This window comes from Nyctereutes procyonoides, unplaced genomic scaffold, assembly GCF_905146905.1.
Source record: "Nyctereutes procyonoides isolate TBG_1078 unplaced genomic scaffold, NYPRO_anot_genome, whole genome shotgun sequence".
Classification (NCBI taxonomy): domain Eukaryota; kingdom Metazoa; phylum Chordata; class Mammalia; order Carnivora; family Canidae; genus Nyctereutes; species Nyctereutes procyonoides.
The window spans coordinates 26326060-26345213 of NW_026575134.1; positions in this window are offsets into that span (position 1 = coordinate 26326060).

A 19154-nucleotide genomic window follows, 5' to 3' on the forward strand; every position below is an offset into this window, starting at 1 on the left:
CATCAGCAGGAAGGTACTCAGCTCATGAATTAGTGAGACATGTCTGTATCCATTGTTTCGAAGGATGGCCATATACCCACACTCTGCATTTATGTGCGTAAGTTAGAGGTGTCAAGTTGGGATTTTTTTCTGAGGTCCAATTTAAATTACTCAATGATTTTTAATATGTGAATCTTTATTTAACAAGAAACGTAGGCTTCTGATGAGCTGGAAACTACCTGATGAAATAATAATAATAATAATAATAATAATAATAACGTTGATGTTGATGATGAAACAGCTGGGATGTTTCCAGAGCTCTCCTTGGAGAACTCACGCTCCTCTCTCCAGGTTGTTTGACAGGGCAGATGTTGACTGAAACGTCATTTAGATAAAGAGATGCATCCATGGCAACTAATGAGACTGGAAATAGTCTGGGACGACTCAACTGGCAGCAGGTCAGGTAACAAAATGACAGAAATGACATTCTTTAAGTGCTCTCTCCCGCCAATCATTGGCTAAACTTGGCATCCAGAGTGCGCTAGGCGAGAGGTGATCACAGTGGATCAATGTGGCTAATTTCCTCATCGTCCTGGGACACATCATGACAACATCAGCTGCAACCTTGCAAGCCTTCCGAGAGGTGGGAAGGCACAGCATGACATTGTTCTTATTTTATGGATGGCAGAGCTGTTCTTTGGAAATATTGTGAGATGGAACTTGGTATCTGTCTTGCTGCTCAGCCCTCCATGGTTGCCTGCCCTTGCCACCTCTCTCCCTCTCCCTCTTTCTCCCTTTCTCTTATCCTGACACTCATTCTTTTAGAGTCCTCCTCTGACCTGGTTATCAAGGTGAGGAGTTTAGATGATACATTATGCAGCTTAAGATGTTATTTCTTATCTCTGAGAATATTGCATTTTATAATTCTTTTTTTAAAATATTATTTTTAAAGATTTTTATTTATTCATTCATAGAGATGCAGAGAGAGAGGCAGAGACACAGGCAGAGGGAGAAGCAGGCTCCATGCGCATTTTATAATTCTTAAAGACTAAAAAATACGTGACAAAGCACAATTTGAGGACCACCTGGTATGAGTTGCTTCAGCATCCATAGGAGAAGCCTCTGTTCTGGTGTAGGACAAAGTACTATTTTCCTCAAAGCACCTTTTGTAATACTCAGAGTCTGCCGAGGCTTCCAGTCGTTGTCCTGGCCATGAGAAAAGCATGCTTTGCTCCATGTGAACTGCTCTCTGTCCTTGTTCTTGACTTTTAATTCAGTTTCTCCTTTCTGTTCAGTGCAGCCTACCAGTGGTTCGTGCAGGCTGCATGGAGCTGACAGTTGGGTCTCAAGACAAAGAAAGAGCTTACCAAACCCACCTTTAGGTAAAGTGACCTTGACAAATGCCCGATATCACACTTGGTCTTAGAACATCTAGCTAGACCTATAAAGTCAGTTACTTAGAAATAGACTTCTGTAGAATTCCATTTTTAGTAAAATGTGAGTCTGTACCTTGGGTTTTTCATTGTTCGTTTGGACCTTCACATTTTAGACCTGAAGGTAAATCTAAGCCAATGGTTCCCAAACCTGGTCTCTTGGGAGCTTAGGAAAGTCTATTCCTGGGCTTTACCCCAGCCCCACTGAGTCAAACTCTTTGGTAGTTGGAGCCCAGTAATCCTGGGACTCTGTTGGAACCAAAACCCTGCATGCGATACTCATACAGCCAATTGGCTTCCTGTCCAAGGACCAGCCCTTGGGAACCAGTCTACTACTTTTTAATTTTATAAATGTTGAAACTTAGGCCCAAGAAACTTAGCCAGTCATATTTCAAGACTGTAAGCAAATTGCCTTCAGGACGGGCTTTATGATTATCGTCAGCCTTTCCGTCACGGCGACCATGTAGAAAGTGTTGACAGGCTGGCCGTGCTCTAAGTGAGAAGGTGCCAACGTGTTTCTTCTTCTCCAGCCCAGTGGTAGCTTTCCCTGCAATTGTGAATCACTATCCTCATCCTGTTCTATCAGTAATGGCTTTTAGTTTTATAATGCCCCACTGGGCCTACTTTCTATTTACAGGGCTTTCTATTATGGTTAAAGAATATTCCATTGTTGCTTAATTTCCAAATCAAGTGTGCATAAATAATTTATTGACGCAATGTTGCACTCAGACAATTTTTTGAAATTGCCCTGTGTAACTTTATTAAGTGCAGAACCGGGAATGCTAATTTGTCTGATTGGGAAGGGGGGGGGATCTATATATTATTAAACCATTAAACCACATCGTCCCCCCACCCCCAAAGTCCTAATCACTGTTTTTTAGTCATCAGATTTAAATTGTAAATGAAACAGGGTCAGTGCATTAGAAAAGCACATGCCACGTTTTGTTAACATAATCAGAAAAATGGAGTTGCTACAAACCCTTTCCCCATCTGCCAGTCATTGTATTAAATGCTTCTGCGATTTTATTAGAATTCTCTGTCCCTGCAGATGCCAGTCAGCTGTGAAATTGAAATTGCAAACAGAAATATTACATTTTCATCCATAGTGGAAACTGAGAAAGTCCATTTTTTTGACAGGAAAAGAAATAGCATGACCTTTTCAACTGGGTCATTCTCTGTTTGGGTTTGAAGTCAGTTTGGGGTTCCTGTCTTGAAAGGGAGAAAGGAAAGGAGGGGGCTCTGCATTTCTGTTGGTTTTCTCTGGCAATCTGATCAACAAGTATCCCCCACGGCTCCCAGAGAGCCCTGGAGCTTTTCTGAATGCAACCCATTTTCCTTTCTCTTTCTCTGAGTGAATTGAGGTTGTATGGGAGAGGCATTAGTGTTTGCTAGGTGCAGACATTTCAACACGATACCAGCTCTAACATTTCAAGGTTTTCTAGAGGGTAGGGAAGATTCGTGATAAATAGTTCTTGCTAGGCTGTTGTAACCTGAGTTGGGCCTGAAATGAATGTCAAGAACTATAGTAGGATTGTCTTTGCTCAGAACTCTTTCCTCTCTTCTTTCCCTCGGGTCATCCCTGACCACTCTTTTTATCTTGCTCAAATGCCACTTCCTCTTGGAAGGTTTCCTCCATCAGCCTTGTCCACTCACTCAAGACCAGGTTATTTGCACCTGCTTTGAGCTACTATTACTGTGGTTTTACTAATGGTAAGCTCCTGCTTCCCTTTCTAGATTATAGACTTTTTTTTTTAGGGGCAGAGACCTTTCTATTTTGCTCATTATTATATTCCAGGCTTAAAATGATATAGATCTCTAAGAGTTGAATAGGTCAGTATTTGTTAGAAGATTGAATAACCGAATAACCGGCATTTCCAGAAATAGCTTACGTGAGAGGTACTAGGAAAACAGGAAGACCGGAACTATGGTAAGGGAATATAGGATGGAATGCCATAAGGTGGAAAAATAGAAGAGGAACCAGAGAAATTACAGTAATCACACAATGGGAAGTCTCCAAAACTGCACTCATAAACTCTGGCCAAGGTTTTGAGGTGGATGGAAAAGGTTGAGTTGGATCTTTTATCTTCAGATTCAACTGCAAATGTTCTGTGGTTTGGAAGGAAATGATGATGAAATACATATGTATTTTTAACATAGGTAATGTTGTAGTGCTGTAAGTATCAAATTGAGTTGAAGAGACCTGGCCTAGCACTCTTTAAACTCCACATAGCTCCGTTTAGTCATCGTGTATTTGTGTGTCATATGTCAGGCCCTGCGTTAAGCACTTCTTGCATGTTACCTCGTTTCTTTTTTTTTTTTTTAACGATTTATTTTTTTATTTTTTTAATAATAAATTTATTTTTTATTGGTGTTCAATTTGCCAACATACAGAATAACACCCAGTGCTCATCCCGTCAAGTGCCCCCCTCAGTGCCCGTCACCCATTCACCCCCACTCCCTGCCCACCTCCCCTTCCACCACCCCTAGTTCGTTTTCCAGAGTTAGGAGTCTTTATATTCTCTCTCCCTTTCTGATATTTCCCACACATTTCTTCTCCCTTCCCTTATATCCCCTTTCACTATTATTTATATTCCCCAAATGAATGAGAACATATAATATTTGTCCTCCGATTGACTTATTTCACTCAGCATAAGAGCCTCCAGTTCTATCCATGTTTCATCTTCAAAATAATCCTATGGTTCTAGGTACAGTTTTCACCCCCCTTTTACAGACATGGAAGCTGGGGTGCAGAGAGGCCCTCTGACTTGCCCAAGATCACATAGCTAATTCACGGCGAAGCTGTGGTTTGAATCTGGGACTGTTGGGTTCCACAGCTCAACGAACTTTCAACTGGGATGATCGGCTGCGTCTCTACATGGAGGAAAGTAGGTGTTTGACAAATCCGTGTTTAATTACCTTGAAGAAGGACTGCGGGGACACAGGCAGGATTGTCCACTGGATGGTTCTCACAGGGTTGCCTAGAAATGAGGTGACTGGGAGGGGTGGTGCCCCTTCCACTGGAGGGAGCGGCCGTGCCTCTACGTCACACAAGCGCTCTGGGTGCCTTCAGCTGGGGTCGCCAGCATTGTTGTGCAGCTTGCCTTAGCAGCAGTGTCCAAGCTCGCACTGTTTTTCTGCACTTGGAAGGCTGCTTCCTTGAAAACCCTGTAAAGAGAGGAAGCAGCCGGGAAGGGGCTCATTTCCTGGAGCACAGCTGGTGGTGCCCAGCTGTGCCTAATGCAGTCCTGCACCCGGCGGGGAGCAGGGTGGGCCATGTGCGTTGTCCTGCTGCAGAGTTCCTGCCTGAGAGTCCCAGCCGGCCCGGTGTGGCACTTACATGCTCTCTGTGTACACTCCTTCCTTGCTGGGACCCGATGAAAGGCATAAGCATCCCTCAAATTTGAGGCTACAAAATAAAAGCCATAAGAACATCCCTGAGCTCTGCAGACTCTTCTTCCCTTGTTGTGAGTTTCTATGTATGATGGCCTTCAGTGTTTTTGTTTCTTTTTTTTTAAAAGATTTTATTTTATTTATTCATGAGACACACACACACACACACACACACAGAGAGAGAGAGAGAGAGAGAGGCAGAGACACAGGCAGAGGGAGAAGCAGGCTCCATGCAGGGGGCCCGACGTGGGACTCGATCCCAGGACCCCGGGAACTAAACCACTGAGCCACCGGGGCTGCCCGGCCTTCAGTGTTCGCTCTTGGTAGCCACATACATTATTTTGTCCATTCAGTTATTATTTTAAAGACTCTAACATTTATTGAATACTTTTTCCATGCACCATGAACTAAGTGCAGATACTCATTACTCCATTGCCCTGAAGTATTATGATCTCTATTCACAGAGAGAAAAAAACCCTCAGAGCTTAGGGAGGCCTAGTAAGTTCCCTAAGATCACGCACTAATACAGACCTGGACAGCCGCTGAGGTCTCTCTGACGCCACGGCCCAGCTCTAGCACCAGTGGGGCGTCCTGCCGTCCTGCACAATGCTGAAGGATCGGCCGGACCATATTACTGGGCGTTGTCTCTGAAGTCCTTTCCCTGCTGCAGCTTTGAGATGCCCAACAGCTGGGAGGTATATCGATGCGGGCAGGTGGGCAGTTATTTTTGCTGCCAGGACTGCTCCATATTGGGGCCTGCCTCCTCCTCGCCAAAGTCCGTGCACAGCTGAAGGACCCCAGAGGCAATTAAATTTAATGAGGAGGCCGCACTTCCCCGGTGGGTATAGGAGCAGCACCAGCTCATTCTGGTCCCCTCTGCTGAGCTAGCTGGGTACTTAGCCTCACCAGCGTTTCCATCCCCTAGGCTACCAGCCCGATGGCTTACAAAAGCCTCTCTGGCACAAATCTCTAGGAGGCACCTGCTATTTTTGAAAGCCGTCTTCCTTTGCTGGCGTGCTTCCGGAATTTAATTATGGAACCTGGATTAGTGTAAGGCCATGTTCCATCTGCTACTCCACTTAGCTCCTTTTCCCCTCAATAGAAGATGCCATTTCCCGTCCCTCTTCCACTTTGTTTGGAGTCGGGCTTGTCAAAGGTCTTAACTGCTGTCTGGTGGGTGCCTTTGGGCTGGCGTATCGCTCCTGATATTTCCCCAAACTGGCTGCCACCAGCCTCGGGATTTGCCTTCTGCATTTTGTCAGAGCCTTCCCCTGCACACACTTTTCATAAAGTCCACAGCAGACTTGATTATAAGAAAGGTCAGGGTAGACTGGCTTTTGAACACAGACAAAAAGCTGCCATTTCTCCTGCTCAAAGGCAACCAGAGATCAGCAGCACATTTGAGAAGCTGCAAATTGGCATCATGTGTAGCTCCCTGAAGCATTCTTGGAGGGCTGCTTACACGGTGCAGCAGCCTGTGCCTCAAAGCTTCAGTCTGTTCAGAAGGATGGCCTCCCTGAAGTGCACCGTCTGGGCCTTTGCCAGCAAAGCGCCGGGGTGCTTGCTGTGAGTGTGCAAATCTTTAAACCCATGTAACAGAGCATCTTATTCATGAAGATGGAAAGTTTGGTGAAATATGGGCTCTGGGAGGGTGGACTATCCCAGTGGCAGGAAAAGGTTCTTTATAGGGTCCTGGCACTGAGCAATTTTGTCTAGCAAACTTTGACCTAGAACCATAGGATTATTTTGAAGATGAAATGAGGTAACATGCCAGAAGTGCTTAACACAGGGCCTGACATATGATACACGAATACACGATGACTATTTTATTTTTGTACAGGTGTGATCTGTAGAGCTTCTTCCAGTGGCGTCCATCTGTAACAGCGACAACATTGTTGCGGGGTGGTAGGCCCCCAAAGGCTCCACCCTCCTATCCCTCCTCCCAGAGATCCCCATTTCAGGCCCCTGGAACCTGTGGATTTTACCTTATTTGGGAAGAGGATCTTGGCAAGGGTGACTAAGTTGATAATTTTAAGGAGACCATCCGGGATTATCAGGTAGGTCCTAACTGCCATCCAGATATTATTGGAAGAGGCGTGGGGAGGGGGAGGCAGACATCAAAGGAGGAGGCGGCACAGGCACCAGAGGGCCAGAGATGGGAGGGATGTGGCTGCAGGACGGGAAGTACAGACAGATGCTCCTCTGGGGCCTCCAGAGGTGGGGGGACACCTCGGCTTCAGATCTCCAGCCCATCGGACTCTGTAGTTTTAAGCCACCCAGCTTGTGTGTAGTCATTCGCTGCAGCCGCCGCAAGAAGCCGATGGGCTCGGGGAGCTCTCCTCACAGTCCCTCCTCTGCACAGTGTGGTCCTCCCCGCACGTTAGGGCGTCTGCTCTGCACGTGGGTGCCCCTGGCTGCTGTGATTCCCTCTGCAGTTGCAGAAGCTCTTTGAGCAAATCTATGAGGGGGAACAAGGGTTATTTACTTATTTCGTTCTGGGGGTTAAATGCCTTGCATCTTGGCATGCTTGGCATCTCCCTGGCCCTGGATTGGCAGCCTGGCATAGTATTTAAGAAAGTATTATTTTTTTAAAAAATATTTTTAAAATTTATTTATTCATGAGAGACAGAGAAAGAGAGAGAGAGGCAGAGACCCAGGCAGAGGGAGAAGCAGGCTCCCTGCGGGGAACCACACGCGAGACTGGATCCCAGGACCCAGGGTCATGACCTGAGCCGAAGGCAGACGTTCAACCCTTGAGCCCCCCGGGCGCCCCTTAAGAAAGTATCCTTTGCTCTTCTCTCTCTCTCTCTCTCTCTCTCTTTTTTTTTTTTTTTGCTCTTCTCTGATCGTGCCTTCATGGAACTTCATTCTGAGAGGTAGTGAAGGAGGTGAAGCCCTACAGAGTACTTAAGAAGAATGTTCACAAATCACAATTGTGATTTGTGTTGGGTCTAAACTGTGTCCCCTGCCTTATTAGCTGTGTGACTTAGAGCAAGTTACTTAACCTCTCTGGGCCTCACTTTTCTTATCTGTGGAATGGGGATAGTAATGCCCACCTCATCAGGCTTTTGTGAAATTTAAATGCTTAATTCCTTTGACACACCTGTTCCCGAGGAGGAGGAGACCATGGAAGGCCATGTGGAAAGCCCTAAGCCATGTGAAGTTATTATTACTTTCCCAGTGGAGGATACATAGGTGGTCAGCACTGCTGTGCTACAGGTGCGGCGATGTGGAGCGTGACGCGGCCCCTGAACGATGGAGGAGGGGGGCCCCAGGCCACACACAGATCGTGCAAATTCCCAGAGGGGGAAATCTTTCTGGAGAAAATGTTGAGCAGGGTGTGATTTTCAAGCTACATGTTTTCTAGCAGCACAGCTCCGCCAGCGGAGTTGGCATCCCAGGTCTGCCTTTAAATTCTTGTTCCAGATCATTCTCATCTACCCAGTACACCTAACCTGGCAGGTGCGTGTCCCTTCTTCTGTGGTCCTGTTTCCCCCCCCGGGGGGGTGTGGGGGTGCTCTCTTCTCTGAGACTCTCTGGCACTGGGGGGTATGTGCTAATAGTGTGTTCATAGCAGTCCTTCCAGGTAAAATACCTGCATTTTGTCAGAAATGTTTAGTTTTTCACGCCTGAACATTGTTGGGGTTTGGTGATAAGCTCCATCCCTCCTACCTGTGCTGGCGGGGGGACTCAGGTGAGCCAGTGACCCCTGTACCCCCCCGTGCGTGTCCTGCCCATGCACACTTGGACCTGCAGGCACTGAGCTGCTGACGGCTAAGGAAGACAACAGATGCAGCTTCCCAGTCATCGGCGCTGCAGGAGACTTTTGCAGGGACAGTGGGGTGTTTTCTTTCTTTCTTTCTTTCTTTCTTTCTTTCTTTCTTTCTTTCTTTCTTTCTCTCTCTCTCTCTCTCTCTCTCTCTCTCTCTCTTTCTTTCTTTTTAATTTCGTGGCAGAGAATGGACCAGAAAACGTGTTTTTGGCAAGATGTTGACTTCCCAGAGAGAACCCAGGCAGGGCGAGCCTTGCTTTCTGTGACTGTGAGTGGAGAGGCGGAGCTCACTGCCCCCCTTGGTGTGGGCACCAGCTAGTAGAGGATGTCCCACGGGCCGAGCCCAGGCAGAGCTGAAGCAGAATCCGGGCTCCTGACTCCCTGGTGCGGGTCACTTCTGCTCCACGTGCCCTGACCTTCCCCCCCATGCCTGTGTTTTAATGCTCGAGCGAAAGCCCCGTCGTTACCCCGGAATGCTGTGTCCAAGGATGTTGTGTAGTATTCACGGTGCTTGTTGGAGATGCACCGTGCTTTGCCCCGAGATAGCCTCCTGACCATTAGACGGATGTAAACAACCGTCCACTTGGGAGAGGGTTAGTTACCAGCTCCAGATGTCAGGGAAGCTGGTTCCAGGACTCCGGCATCCTGGCTCCGTCTCTCTGCTGGCAGGTGTCTCCCACCCCCCGATCAGACTTCCACACCGGACACCTCACATCTCAGCGGTAAGAACAGATGTTCCAGACACTTAGAGACGAAGAGGAGGTGGCTGGCGATCAAACGTGCAGAGGTTCCTAGGCCACACGGTGCTTTGCAGATTTTCTCCCCCTCTGCCCTGGTTTCTGGGAAGGATCTAAATGACTCTCCTTCTTGAAGTGCTGAAGATACTGTAATGTCTCGACAACAGTGCTCTAGACAGCCCTCTCTTCTGGTGACCTCCTTATTTTTCTCATTTTCCTTTCAAAAGGAGTAATTGTGATAAAACCCGGTGAATCTTCCACGCGGTTGCTAGACTCGTTACATAAGTGTAGCTTGGCGTACGGGTTCACCGCTCTCTAGGGTCGTGGGCGGAAGCAGAATTTGTGATTTAGATTACAGATGCAGCGCAGGTGTCACTCATCACATAAGATATGTTTCTATGTACGTTTGTGACGACAGAGTTATGTGTTTTCTACCTCTCCTCGCTCCAGGTAATTGAAGCTCCAGGCTTTAGACATCATCTCTATGTTGGCAATTCCCAAATTTATATCTCCAGTCTCAGTTGCTTTCTTGAATCTCAAAATCAGTTCTCAGTTGCCTACAACGTTGTACATGATCCATAACCTATTCATTCTAGTGAGGACTCTGCCTCAGCCCCATAAACCTCTCCGTGGACACGTAGGCATCCCCCTCCACCTCGCTGTATCTGCTCAGCTCACACAGCTGCCTGCCACAGTCACTCCGATTCTTCATGTCTCCATGAAAATGTCACTTTTTAAAAAGTTATTTGTGACTTTTATCATAAAGGATTAATGTCTCTAATATAAAAAGAGCTTCTAAAAATGGAGAAAAACAAGGCCCACAGCCCTATAGAAAGTGGGATAAAGATGTGAACAAAAAGATCATAGGAAAAGAAATGCAAATGGCTTTTCACCATATAAAAGATGCTCAATTGCACCCACAAGAGACACAGCAGATTAAAACCAGTAGACATGAAGGGGAAAAGAGAAAAAATGAGTGGGAAATATCAGAAACGGAGATAGAACATGAGAGACTCCTAACTCTGGGAAATGAACTAAGGGTGGTGGAAGGGGAGGAGGGCGTGGGGTGGGGGTGACTGGGTGGCGGGCACTGAGGGGGGCACTTGACGGGATGAGCACTGGGTGTTATTCTGTATGTTGGCAAATTGAACACCAATAAAAATAAATTTATTAAATAAAAAACAAACGAAAAACAAACAAAAAATAAATAAATAAAACCAGTAGACAGAGAACCAGTATTGACCAGAGACTCTTGCAAAAGCTACAGGGAGGCAGGGGCTTTCATTTCCTGCTGCCGGGAACTCAGTGTGGTCCAAGCAGAACAGAGGGGATCTTGACAATAGTTAGCAGAATCATACAGTGATTTCTCCTTTGACTTGGAAATCCCATTGTTGGCAAGTCACCAAGACCTGCTGAGGTGATAGTTGAGGGGGATTCCACGGAGCCTGGAGGAGGGGGAGGTTGAATATTAATTCTGGCCCCAAGAGCACCTGCAGCGAGGGGTTACAGTTCATCCCTGGCGTCCTCCTTCTAAAATTCCCTTTGGAGGGAGATTATCATGGAACTGTTGAAAACTGCTCCCAAAAGCTGAGTGGATAAATAGTTCTGTTCATTACAAAGAATGGACTCTTGTTCCTCTGTCTTTATTTTTCTTTATTTTTTTTTATCTTCTTTATTTTTCTTATAATTTATCACCACCTGTTCCTTTAGGTAATTATTTATTTATTAGCTTCTCCTCGACTACAATGGAAGCTTCATGAGAGTGGGGCCCCGCACCCCCTCACTCCTGCTTGTTTCCTGTGTCAACACCGTTGTGTCTTGGCCTGGCTCGTAGTAAGGGTCAGTAATATTGTTACTGGATGAATTAAAAAAAATGATGGAATAAATAAACGAGCAAGATTGAGACACTTTGTGTGTTTTTTGTCTTTGGGTCTGCATGTTGCATGATACTTACAGGAGTGAAAAAATATTTGCAGAATTGAATAGCGTGCATGGGATTTTTTTTTAACCACCTGGAGAAAAGTAATATTAATTAGAAGTTTCATAAGTAAGAGTTGAATAAAATAGCCATATGAGTTTTACAATTTCATAAGTAAGAGATGAATAACACTGAATACCTTAACAGACAAGGCAGAAATTGTCTGTCCACTGCCCCCGTTTTCTTCACGCGTATTCTCGTGCTCTGATATGTATCATTCCAGGCCCACCTAGCTACATCTGTATTCAAACAACATCTCTATCTGTATCATCACAATCAATAATGACCTGTGCACTCTTACTAAATACATACCACAACGGTGCGTGCACACGTGCGTGTGATGAACGGTATGAGGAGGCACGCACTCCACAACTTGCTTTTCTTTTTCAAAATGTATTGTGGCGCTGGTTCTGTGTCACTCCTTGTGGATCATCTTTATTTTTAAAAACTGCATGCAATTTCGTAATTTGGATATGGCATAGCTTAATTAACCACTTTCTTATGGATGATTAGATAGTCTCCAATAGTTTGTATGACTGCAGTGCTGTAATAAATGTTTTTTTTTATTTCACTGTTTTATTTTTTTAAATAAATTTATTTTTATTGGTGTTCAATTTACCAGCATACAGAATAACACCCAGTGCTCATCCCGTCAAGTGCCCCCTCAGTGCCCGCCACCCAGTCACCCCAACTCCCCGCCCTCCTCCCCTTCCACCACCCCTAGTTCATTTCCCAGAGTTCGGAGTCTCTCATGTTCTGTCTCCCTTTCTGATATTTCCCACATATTTCTTATCCACATCGAAAAAAGAGGTAATGTTTTTATATACATCTTTTTTCGATGTGGATATGAGCGTTTAAAATTCTAATCAGCACTGCTGAACTGCTCTCCGAGGGTGCTGTGCAAACTCACACTTGCATGTGCAACGTGTAAGGGTTCCATTTCCCCTCATCCTCATGACTCCTTAGTGTTGGCACATTTTAATACCTTTTGCCCAACTAATAGGTAAAGGGAAGTATTTCATCATTGTTTGAATTTGCATTTCCCTGATCACCATTAAGATTAAACATCTGTTTGTATTCTTATTAACTGTTCATAGTTTCTCTTCTGTGAGTTATCTGTTTGTATTTTTGCTCATTTTTCTATTGAATTGTTTGTATTGATTTCTAGGACTCATTCGGGTAGCTGAGGCATTAACCTCTTGTCTGTAATGGATGTTGTAAATATTTTCTCCCAGTTTATTTTGTACCTGCAAATGGTGTTTGTGTTTCGTTGTGCAGCAGTTTTAAATTTCAATCTAGTCAGATAACCATTTTTCTTCCAAATTTTCATTCATTCATTTATTTATTTATTTATTATTTATTTATTTATTTATTTATTTTATTTATAAGTTTTAATTTATTTATTCTTGAGAGAGAGAGAGAGAGAGAGAGAGGCAGAGACACAGGCAGAGGGAGAAGCAGGCTCCAGGCAGGGAGCCCGACGTGGAACTCGATCCCGGGACTCCAGGATCATGCCCTGGGCCAAAGGCATGCGCCAAACCTCTGAGCCACACAGGCTGCCCCAAATTTTTATTTAAATTTTAGCTAGCTAACATACAGTGTGATATTGGTTTCAGGAGTAGGATTGGGTGATTAGGGGAGCACATTTTACCTCCTCCAGGGTCTTTTGTCCCCTGAGAGGTGGGAGAGGTGGTGCCCCCAATCCCAAATGCATAGCTTCTCCCCATGTGACCCAGCGAATCCTCAGGCCGCGCTGCCCTCCCCTGGGTCTCTGCCCTCCTTCCCTACCAGAGCACCGCACAGCCTGCCAGGTGGGACCCGGGCAATGACAGGGACCTCCAGCGCTTCAGACTTTTGTGCTCCAAGGCTTGGAAGCACAAAAAAAGACCTTGGCAGCAGTCAGGTTTTTGTGCACTCTAACTTTGCTGGGCAACGCAAGCACTCTCCTTTTCCCACTCTGCTTTTGGGGAAGAGTTTTCCCTGTGTATTACCCTCTGTGCGCTTTGACTCTTTCTCCCCATTTCTCCTTCCCTCCCATTCCTCTGTGATTAGGGCTCCCTCTCCTTTGCAGCACCTACAGCCTTTTCTCCCCCAAATCAACTCTTGGAGGCTCCACCTTCCCGGATGTCATTTCCCTACCTGAAGGTGTGTAGGTTGTGCTCTCAGGCTTCAGGTCGATTTCTTGGGTGTTGAGAATGATCTGATATTTATCCGGGTGTGTTCAATGGATGTGGCAAGCTTAGGGTCTCCCCTACTGTTTTATCATCTTAATTCCTCCAAAAGGCTTTTTTTGTCTTAAAAAAGTTTTCAACTTCAGGGGCATAGTTTATCCACCCATGATTTCTCTCATTGTTATCATGGATTATTATTATTTTTTACATTTAGGTCTTGAATCAACCTGAAGATTTTGTACATGGCATTTCCACATGCCATTCACTAAGTGATTTCGTGTAGTCTTCTCTCACTTTTATTGAGTTTTTGTGTCTTCTATTATAGAGTAGGCAGATTTCTGAGCAGATATGCTCAAATCATTCCTGTCAATCAAATAACTTTTAAAATGTTGCACAAAGAATGCAGGTAGTTCATTTTCTGTCATGAGAAGATATTTTATGAAGTAAGTACCCCCACTCCTAATTTCGTGTGCATAAATCTCTGTCTGCACCTATTGTGCTCGACTGCTTTTCCGTTAGGCCTGCCTGCAAGTCTGAGTGCCTTTGAGAACTACTTACGGAGTTGACTTGGTTGTGTTCCGTTTCAGGCAACATTTAAATCATTGACTCTTCTGTGTTTCTCTTTTTTTCTGTTTTCTTCTACCCAGTTCAAATGTCTGATTTTCAAAAGGAAAAAAGAAATCAGAAAGCAGACTCTGCAGGATGATTGAAACAAAGGGCTTACCTTTCAGGGAAGCAAAATCATACACTGTGGGATCTCAGGACCAACTACTCACCATTCCCATTTCCAATATTGTGTGTGCTGATGCCAGGACTTCCATTAACAAGGGGGCAACATGTTGCATCGCCCAGCTCCAGGGGGGCTAACGTGAACATCAGCCCGGGAGAGCCAGGTCGTCAGATGGAGTTCTTACTGGGGTGTTACTGTTCCTTTGCTGAAAATGGACATGATCTAGATGTGGAAGGAGCAATGGCAGCCTAAAAGGAGGGGAGACCTTGCCAGTGGGTCCAGCGTCTTGGTTTCCTCATCTTTAAAATGGAGACAATTAAAGAATCTACTTCACAGGGTGATTATGAGGACTAAGTAGGACAGTACCTGGGACATAATCCCCTATGGAGTAGAGACTGACTACTAATCATTTTTAAGAACTGTAGCAGGTGTCTTTTGTGGTGTATGTATGTGTGTCCCCCCTCTGGGTGGTTCTCATGAGGCTGACCCAGGTGGGCACAAATGACCTGTGGCTGTTCAGTCAGAGTAGGAACCCAAGTGAGTCACAGGGGCACCAGCTCCAGGACTTTTCCCTGGAGGTTTCAGGAGAGAAGCACTCTCCTTGCCTGACATAGGTAATTGTGGTGGAATGAAAGCCTGGAGTGGCTGGCTTGCCTTTGCTTAGAAGAGCCTACTCAATAATAAACCAACACAGAAGGAAGCCGAGGTGGAAGGTGCATTCCTGCTAGCACTGTGTGAGCCCCGGGCCCAGGCATGCCCGAAGCAAGATGTCTCTGGGTTCCTATCTAACAGGAGACCTGAGATTTCCTCTCTTAAAATAATCTGAGTTGAATTTTTGTCCTAGTAAATAGTAACGTGGACGTTCTTTGTTCGTGTGAGAGTTCAAGTAACTTGGTTTGAAGCAAGCATGGACATTTTAAATGACGTCTGTATGCACACATCCTTCTGTCTTCCATTTCGGTAAGGGTGTCTTCTGTGTTTCTGGAGGGTTGGTTGAAAAAGAAGATGTTAAATGAAACTGGACTTCTGTGGCTTTCTAATATCTGCTTTTTAAAACTTAAAACATAAGGATCCTGTTTCTTAGGGAGATCACAGAGGTAGAAATGGCAGGGGTTTTCTTAAAGCACAGTATTTTGTATAGTTTCCAATTAATTGCCTACCCACCTACGGTCCATTTTGGAAGTGCTTTTAGTAACATATAACACCTCAGGACTTCTTGAAGGTGTCACGGCTTTAGGACTGAAAAGTAACTGGTGAAAAAAGAAATGAGGACAAACCCTTCATCAAAAAAGTTTAATTTAAAGTAGCCACATAGTGGGTTAGCATGGAACACCCAGGTTGCCCTGAGAAAGCAGCTATCTTTAAACTGATGTTAGCTCCTTCCCAGACTCTTAAAATATAGCGCAGGAAGCTCATACTTTCTTTCTTTTCTTTCTTTTTTTTTTTTTTTGGAAGCTCATACTTTCAAAGAATATGAATTGACACTTTGAAGCTGCTCCCAAGAATAAATTTTGGGTTAAGGGCAGCTAATTCTAATGACTTTTGTGGTAACAGACCTCACATACACTAGAACTCCATTTAGTTGTCCATCCTTCATCCTCGTCCTTAGGGCTCTACACAGTGATTTCTGTATGTTTGATGAGCAGTGTTTTTCCAAGTGGAAGTGAGTGAAACTGAGAAATTTTCTACATTTCCCTCTGTCCATCTCCTTAGATGGGTAGGAATCATGCCCTCTCTGTTCCTTAATGCTTGGTGTCTACCACATCATGTTGTAATTATCTTTGATATTTACCAGATTTGAGTGGCTTTGAGTGGAATTTCCCCTGGACTGTGTGCTCCATGAAGGTAGGGGTTGTATGTGTTCTATCTGAGGGGGAGTCTCTCGATCTTGATATTATGTCTGAACAAGAGCAACGGTTTGGTGAATATGTGAGATCTCATCCTCACGCTTCCGGGTTCTCTCCTGTGTTAGAGGGAATAAGCCTGGAGCCTGGACTCCTTCGTCTGCAGGATTCTGGTTAGATTCTAGCCATGAGAGACCCTCATGTGAGATTTGGAAAGTGAAAGAGAAGCTGCTTTTCCTCTGGTGGGCAGGTGTTTGGGCATCGGAAGTGGCACGGGTGATGTTTTGCCCATGATTTTCAAGTGTCCCCTTAAGAGCCGCCTCCTTCGGTGTTGTAGGTAGTACACAACTGCTAGGGGTCTCTGCACTTCAGAATTTCCTGAAAGCAGCCTTCCTGCCCTTTGTTCCTGAAGCCTCCCAATTGTTCTGCAGGGCTTTATTTGTAGTAATGCGCTTCCTACTCTAAATACCTATAGTGATTATTCTTTGCCTGATTAAACTCTGATTGGTAAAATAAGTTGATTGTTGACTGCCTGACCTTAAACTTTGTGACACGCAATTTAATCTTTTGATTTGAATTATTCATAGTGGAGAATGCATGTATTCCTAGCCAGTGAGCGCACCTCATGGACAGACCAGTATCACATCCTAGACTAGTTTTGTTGTAAACCGATGGTGTAGTCTTACACAGAATAGCTCTTACAAGGAGGTGAGACTTTGTTTCTTGGTGCCCAGTGGAAAAGAATAGTCCCTGCCTAAAAATGGAAGTGAAAGGAATATAAAGTTCCAAGGAAATGAGAGTTATGTATTGTTTAGTTTTGACTGTACAATGATCTCAAAATCTGAGTGGCTTATAAAAATAAACATTCTGTTTTTTTTAATGTTCACGGGTCTGCAGGGTGGCTGTATCTCTGCTGTGTTCAGCTGGGAATTGGCTTGGCTTGGCTCCAAGTTGTGAGTTGGGTTCAGGTTGGTTCCACATGTTTCTTCATTCTCCTTGGACTAGCAGCTCTCCTGGGCAGGTTCCCTTCATGACACATCATAGGAGCACTGTAGGGTGAAGCAAAATAGACAAGACATCTAAGCCGCTGTTCATATTGCGTTTGCTAACAGTTTGTTTGCTAAAGCAGTCATAGGAGTAGCCACACCATCAGTGAAACAAGGTAGTTTACTCTCTCCACAGTTGGAGGCATTATGTGGATTCCCAGCCAAAACAGAGAGCCTTTGGGATAAATTATAGTAGAATGCCCAATCAGGTCATGGTTTCACTCTGTGATGTGGACTTGATCATCCAGGGCTTTTTTTTTTTTAATTTCTTTTTTTATTATTATTATTATTTATGGTAGTCACAGAGAGAGAGAGAGGCAGAGACACAGGCAGAGGGAGAAGCAGGCTCCATGCACCGGGAGCCCGATGTGGGATTCGATCCCAGGTCTCCAGGATCGCGCCCCGGGCCAAAGGCAGGCGCCAAACCTTTGCGCCACCCAGGGATCCCCATCCAGGGCTTTATCAAGAAAAAAATAACGAGTAACTCATGAAACTGTTTCTGGGTAAAAAATACTTGTCAAGTAAGATGTAACTGCAGCAGAAAGTGGTGTGTGAGGAGAACCACAGAGAAATTCTTAGTAAAAATGTAATCTGGAAGGAATTCAGGAGCCAGTGACCTCTTCATCTCTGTATTCCTAGTGCCTAGACCATAGTAGATATTAGATAACTGTTTGCTGGGAAATGAATCACTGACCTAATGGTCATGGTTGACCACTAGGCTGTATTGAGAAGAGTTCCGATGCCAGGTAGAGGCTTGGGATTGACTGGTGAGGATTGCGTAGAGAGAGGTGTGGAGGATGGCCCTGTATTTGTCATTTCTCCATTACTCTACAGTTAGATCTCTCTTAGCTTTAAGATTCTATATCTTTATGATTGAGATTCCCTGAAGGGGAAGATTCAAATGCTCCTATGAGTCCTCCCCATGGGACCTAACATAGGAAGAGGAAAGCAGAGTTTCTCGGTGCTATGAGTGCTGCAGCATATGCTTTTTGAAGTCTGTTCCCAGGGAGACCCTTCCGGGCCCCATCTATATACTCTCAGCTCTTTCCATTTCCTTGCACCTTGTAGGATGCTGTATTAAATGAGATAATGCATGGGAAGCTTTTAGCACAGTGCCTGGCACATCAAAATGCTTGCAATTATTATTAATAACTGTCTTATGAATTTAATTGTAGTCATTTATTGCTGAAAAGTTGAAATGGGCTTGCAGATCTACTGACAAACGGAAAGAGTCGAAGAGTACCGCCGCACAGTGAAATCTCAAGAGCGGCTACCAGTCCTCAGGCTTTGCCTTGGAGTCTCTGATAACAGTTATTCACAGTGCTAAAGCGGAAAAATAAATAAATAAAACAAAACAAGAACAATATATTCTTTTGAATGCCTGGTTTAGCGTGGGAACTAAGGACAGGCTCACTTAATCACTATGGTAACATTTTCTGGCCTTCTCTCTGTTTCTTGTCCCTTTTCTCCCTCTCCTCCCACTTGGAGTTGGCTGGAGAAAACAGAAGTGGAGCAATTTTCTCTCAAGTAATCAAACATGCCAATTAGAAAGGGAAGACTGCCAGACCCCAAGAGCCGGGTGGCAGTTTGTAAGCACCAGTGGTATTAAGGCACATGTGATGTGAAGCCTGGCATCTCAGAGAGGCCAGTTTGAAGTGTTAAGCAATTCATATGCATGAACGCCTGGCCCGCTGAGCCTGGGTATCCTCTGTAGACACTCAGAGAGAGCAGAGCACAGAAAGCGAAGTGCCTACCATGCTGATTTTAGCCAAATGTTTGCAGAGTGTTGCTTCCATTAATGGGAAGCCAATCGTGGCAGGAGGGGAACTACTCAGGGATCCTCTTGGTATAAAGTATGATCCTGGGCAAGAGGAAAGACTGATAAACCGGGGTTCACATTTCTGGTGCACCAGTTAATAGCTCTGTGGCATTGGTTAATTTTCGGAACCACGCTGAGCGAAATGGAGACAGTATTTGCTCCTCACAAGGTTATTATAAGAATCATATTACTTTCTTAGCACTCCCCAGTTTCTCATAGGGTTCAGGAAAAAAGCTTACCCCCTCACCCTGATAA